At 44.9% G+C, this 5,866-nt stretch overlaps 1 pseudogene; it reads left to right on the top strand.

Moving 5' to 3' along the window:
• Window positions 1-521: 521 nt before the first annotated feature.
• On the top strand, window positions 522-3,664 carry LOC117086263 (annotated as a pseudogene).
• The last annotated feature ends 2,202 nt before the right edge of the window (window positions 3,665-5,866 follow it).

The raw sequence follows: 5,866 nt of genomic DNA, 5'->3' as shown, positions 1-5,866 counted from the left end.
CCCGAGGGGTGGAGCTGGGTCTGGCCCTGCAGGCAGCTGGTGTGGCAGGTGGGCCAGAGCCCAGGCCGTGCCCAGGAGTCCCACCTCATGGCGCTGCACGGGCTGGGGACAGCGCCAGGGCCACCCCGACTCCAGCACCCCCGGCAGCCCCAGGGGCCGCCTGTGGAGAGACTGGATAGGTGCATTAAGTGATCAGAAAAGTCACTGGCTGGCTCTGTTGATGAGCAGAAAGCTTTCAGAGAAGTGTATGCTCACGCAGTGCTCCGACGGCATTCGCGGAGTTTGACACTTGTCTGCTTGGGCAGATGCTCATATGCTTCCACAGAATGGATATTGTGATGGTGGAAGGTCAGTTGATGCTACAAGTAAGAATTCCAGAATCACGAGTTACTTTTAACAAGCAGAGGTGAAGGATCTCCTTCTGCAAGTTGGCCAGTACTTGAGGTATATTCATTCGATGTCTTTGATTCACATGGACATGTAACCTGGTAATATTTCCATATCTCAAACCTCAATCCTCAATGCAGCCTCTGAAGAAGGGGATGAAGACGACTGGGGGTACTGGTCCATTTTCAGGCTCCCGATAAAGACATACCTGAGACTGGGTAATGTATAAAGAAAAAGAGGTTTAATGGACTCACAGTTCCATATGGCTGGGGAGGCCTCACAACCCTGACAGAAGACAAAAGGCACATCTTACAGGGCAGCAGACAAGAGAGAATGAGGGGAACTAGTGAAAGGGGTTTGCTCTTATGAAACCATCAGAGCTCTCAGGAGGACTTATTCACTACCAGAAAAGTACTGGGGAAACTGCCCCCATGATTCAATTAACTCCCCCCAGGTTCCTCTCACAACACATGAGAATTATGGGAACTACAGTTCAAGATGAGATTTGGGTGGGGAAACAGCCAAATCATATTATTCCACCTCTGGCCCCTCCTAAATCTCATGTCCTCACATTTCAAAGCCAATCAAACCTTCCCAACAGTCCCCCAAAGTCTTAACTCGTTTCAGCATTAACTCAAAAGACCACAGTCCAGGCTGGGTGTGGTGGCTCATGCCTGTAATCCCAGCACCTTAGGTGACCGAGGCAGGCAGATCACTTGAGGCTGGGAGTTCAAGACCAGTGTGACCAACAAGGAGAAACCCTGTCTCTACTAAACATACAAAATTAGCTGGGCGTGGTGGCACATGCCTGTAATCCCAACTACTTGGGAGGCTGAGGCAGAAGACTCGCTTGAACCCAGGAGGCAGAGGTTGTGGTAAGCCGAGATCATGCCATTGAACTCCTGCGTGGGCAACAAGAGTGAAACTCAGTCTCAAAAAAACAAAACAACAAAAACAAAAACAAAAAACACACAGTCTAAAGTCAAGGCAAGTCCCTTCTGCATATGAGCCTGTAAAATCAAAAGCAAGTTAGCTACTTCCTAGACACAGTGGTGGTACAGGCATTGGGTAAATATAGCTGTTCCAAATGGGAGAAACTGGCCCCAAAATATGGGCTACCGGCCCCATGCAAGTTCAAAATCCAGTGGGTCAAATCTTAAAGCTCCAAAATAATCTCCTTTGACTCCATGTCTCACATCCAGGTCATGCTGATGCAAAAGGTAGGTTCCTATGGTCTTGGGCAGCTCCACCCCTGTGGCTTTGCAGGGTACAGCCTCCCTCCTGGCTATGTTCTTGTGCTGGTATTGAGTGTCTGCAGCTTTTCCAGGTGCATGGTGCAAGCTGTTGGTGGAGCTACCATTCTGGGGTCTGGAGGACGATGGCCCTCTTCTCACAGCTCCACTAGGTGGTACCCCAGTAGGGATTCTGTGTAGGGGCTCTGACCCTATATTTCCCTTCCACATTGCCCTAGCAGAGTTTCTCCATGAGGGCCCTGCCCCTGCAGCAAACTTCTCCCTGGACATCCAGGTATTTCCATACATCTTCTGAAATGTAGACAGAAGTTCCCAAACCTCAATTCTTGACTTCTGTGCAGCTGCAGGCTCAACACCATGTGGAAGCTGCCAAGGTTTGGGTCTTGCACCCTTTGAAGCCACAACCCAAGCTGTACCTTGGCCCCTTTTAGCCACAGCCGTAGTGGCTGGGACACAAGACACCAAGTCTCTAGGATGCACAAAGCAGGAGGGCTCAGGGCCTGGCCCACTAAACCATTTTGTCCTCCTAGACCTTCTGGCCTGTGATGGGAGGGGCTGTCATGAAGACCTTTGACATGCTCTGGAGACATTTTCCCCATTGTCTTGGTGATTCACATTTGGCTACTCTACGTATATAAATTTCTGCAGCTGGTTTGAATTTCTCCTCAGAAAATGGGTTTTTCTTTTCTATCACATTGTCAGGCTGCAAATTTTTTGAACTTTTATGTTCTCTTGTCTCTTTTTTGAAATGAAATGCTTTTAACAGCATCCAAGTCACCTTTTGAATGCTTTGGTGCTTAGAAATTTCTTCCACTAGATGCCTTAAATCATCTCCCTCAAGTTCTAAGTTCCACAAATCTCTAGGACAGGGCCAAAAAGTCACCAGTCTCTTTGCTAAAACATAACAAGAGTCACCTTTACTCCAGTTCTCAACAAGTTCCTCATCTCTGTCCGAGACCACCTCAGCCTGGATTTCATTGTTCGTATCATCATCAGCATTTTGATCAAGGCCATTCAACTAGTCTCTAGGAAGTTCCAAACTTTCCCACATTTTCCTGTCTTCTTCTGAGCCCTCCAAACTGTTCCAACCTCTGCCTGTTACCCAGTTCCAAAGTTGCTTCCATATTTTTGGGTATCTTTAAGGGAGCACTCGACTCTAACTGTACCAATTTAGTGTATTAGTCCATTTTTACACTGCTGGTAAAGAGATACTCGAGACAGGGTAATGTATAAAGAAAAAGAGGTTTAATGGACTCACATTCCACATCGCTGGGGAGGCCTCTCACTCATGTCAGAAGACGAAAGCCACATCTTATGTGGCGGCAGATAAGAGAATGAGAGAACCAAGTGAAACAGGTTTCCCCTTATAAAACCGTCAGATCTATTGAGACGTATTCACTGCCAGGAGAACAATATTGGGGAAACTGCCCCATGATTCAATTATCTCCCACCAGGTCCTTCTCACAACATATGGGAATTATGGGAGCTATAATTCAAGATGAGATTTGGGTGGAGACACAGTCAAAGCATGTCACTGGGCATCCAACAAAGTTATACTTAAAACAGGTAATTCTGGGCATGTAACAAGGATCTCTAGCCCACAGATTGAAAAGGATGATAGTCCTTTTTTTGGAAATGAAGTTTTACAGAAGAACTATAGCAGCTACTAAAAGCAGATATCTTGTACTTGCCCTCACAGTGGTATGTGCTGCTGGTGCAGAATCTCTTCCCAGGAATGGAGACCAATGGCATGGAATCAGATAGATTACCTCAGATACTACACAGGCTTTTCCAAGAATTTACAGAGTTGCTCAAATTTATGATTCATCCAGATCCAGAGAGAAGACCTTCAGCAATTGCCCTTATAAAGCATTTAATGTTGCTGCCTGCTTCTAGAGAGAGGAGAACAGTTATGTATAGAACGGAATGTTGAGAAGTCCAAAAATACACTTTTACCTAAAGAAATCATGAAAGCACAGACAGAGAAGGCTGCAGCTGAGGAAGGAGCACTCTTCACTGATTAGAGGCCACTAGGTCCACCACGCAGAGGAACACAACATCTTGACTTCTTAGAAAGAAAATGAAGTGCCCTATCAGCCTTCCAGTATACTAAGCTACTCATTTCCTACCTAACCACCCCACCAAAATAACACTGTGACAAAAGCAAGCTAGGTTGAAATCACTGCTAGAATTCAATTTGCAATTAATCTCTCTTTGGTGTCTGTAGTTTTACTGATTAGGACTTTTACTTGTGAATTACAATTGAAAGCTGTACTTTGACCATAGCCTTTTCAGGCTTTTGTGTACTTACCAATCTGTCTTCTGTTAAATATCAGTCACTAGTGGAGGTTACAGCAGCCTTTCCAAAATTAACCGCTGTGGTGGTGTGTTGCTCTCAGTGTGCTGATGCACTTTAGTGAAGATATCTTTTCCTGTAGTGACCTGGGGAAAGGATTCAAGTGCTTGGTGACAAACATATTCTCCTCTCAAAAAGGAAAATGCTAAAACCACTCATTACTACTCAGCCTTTAATGTATCTGTGTGTCAAATTTATATTTCTTTTTTTTTTTAATGTGAATTATACTTGTATATCCAATTGAGAGCATCTTTTAGGCACTGCATGAGACATGGGATGATAGTTCTGTGGAAGTATTGCCTTGTGAATTTGCTATTTAGTTTTGTCTTTGCTGTAAACTTGCAGCACTAAACAGGCACTGTTGTTAATAGTCTTTCTTTTTGAAAGAATTATGTGAAATGTACAGCTGCTCTTGATGAAAACAACTATTGGCCTTTTTTCCTTTGAACTTTAAAGCTGGTGAATTTAAAAAAATGCATCTTCCCCTCACCTTTGGAATTTTGTATTAATGCCAAATAATAGTTACTGAGTTTGTTAATTTTTTCTGGTATTGTACTTGCCTAACTCTAAAAGAAAAAAAAAAGAAAAATACTAGCTGGGTGCGGTGACTCATACCTGTAATCGCAGCACTTTGGGAGGCCAAGGTGGGTGGATCATGAGGTCAGGAGTTCAAGACCAGCCTGGCCAACATGGTGAAACCCCGTCTCTACTGAAAAGACAAAAATTAGCTGGGCATAGTGGCACACACCTGTTATCCCAGCTACTTGGGATGCTGAGGCACAAGAATTGTTTGAATCAGGACCCAGGAGACAGAGGTTGCAGTGAGCCGAGATCGCACCACTGTACTCCAGCCTGGGCTACAGAGTGAAACTCTGTCTCAAAAACAAACAACAACAACAACAAAAACCCTCCTCCCTCCTCCCCAATTTTGTATCCGATTGTACTGTTATTCTGATGTTCCGTGTCTTGCCAGGTTCGTGTGCAGTGTTTGTGTATATAAACTGATCTTGGTAATCCGCTACACAGCTGTTTGAAATGCTAGAATTACTTCAGACATTCTAAGTCTTTCACAAAATACATTGTATCTATGATTAGCCATTTGACTAGTAATATTGGCAAGCAGATTTTGCAAAAAGAAATAGAATTTGTCCATTGTTTTCTCACAATTTTGATCTAAAATATGTTTACTCTTGTCTTTGACTTGTGTTTTATTAATATTGACTGGCATATTAAAGATCACTCTAGGCTGGGCGCGGTGGCTCAAGCCTGTAATCCCAGCACTTTGGGAGGCCGAGATGGGCGGATCACAAGGTCAGGAGATCAAGACCATCCTGGTGAACACGGTGAAACCCCATCTCTACTAAAAAAATACACAAAGCTAGCCAGGCGAGGTGGCAGGCACCTGTAGTCCCAGCTACTCGGGCGGCTGAGGCAGGAGAATGGCATAAACCTGGGAGGCGGAGCTTGCAGTGAGCTGAGATCCGGCCACTGCACTCCAGCCTGGGCGACAGAGCAAGACTCCGTCTCAAAAAAAAAAAAAAAAAAAAGGTCATTCTGTGCTAAATTGTCTAGAAAAAGAAAAAAGAAAACAGGCCTGTGGGTAGGACTACCAGGCAGAAGGCGTGGTGTGAGCACAGGTGTGGGGTTAGGGGACCAGGCACCACAATGGGGGGCCAGGAGGCAGGAGGTGATGACCAAGAAGAGGAAAATCCCCAAACCCAGCAAGTCACTGAGCCAAATGAAAGCCTTTTATCCTAGATCAGCCATTTAACCCCATCAACACTCCAAGTGAACATTCTTTTTTAGAGACGCGGATAGTTCTTATTCTCCTGTAATCCTGTAAACGAATCTTATTGCTTTTATCAGCCTG

The sequence above is a fragment of the Trachypithecus francoisi genome, unplaced genomic scaffold, assembly GCF_009764315.1.
Source record: "Trachypithecus francoisi isolate TF-2019V2 unplaced genomic scaffold, Tfra_2.0 Lachesis_group1, whole genome shotgun sequence".
Taxonomy (NCBI): domain Eukaryota; kingdom Metazoa; phylum Chordata; class Mammalia; order Primates; family Cercopithecidae; genus Trachypithecus; species Trachypithecus francoisi.
The sequence above is the reverse complement of the archived record's forward strand: the minus strand, read 5'-3'. Positions and strand labels throughout refer to the sequence as shown.